The following is a 217-nucleotide window of genomic DNA, read 5'->3' as shown; positions in this document are numbered from 1 at the left end:
CCCCCTCCAAACATAAGACTAATTAGAATTGATTCATTATGGATCAGGCACCTTATCAGGTGAGCGTGGCGTGCCACAGGGCGCTGCTGAATGGTAAAATCAATCCGCGCTGCCTAGGCCGCGTCCCAACATGACCGTTGACCCAGGACTAGGTGGAGGGACGTCCAGTTGGGAGGAGGCCTCGGGGAAGACCCAGGACTAGGTGGAGGGACGTCCA

Source organism: Etheostoma cragini, chromosome 2, assembly GCF_013103735.1.
Source record: "Etheostoma cragini isolate CJK2018 chromosome 2, CSU_Ecrag_1.0, whole genome shotgun sequence".
Classification (NCBI taxonomy): Eukaryota; Metazoa; Chordata; class Actinopteri; order Perciformes; family Percidae; genus Etheostoma; species Etheostoma cragini.
The sequence above is the reverse complement of the archived record's forward strand: the minus strand, read 5'-3'. Positions refer to the sequence as shown.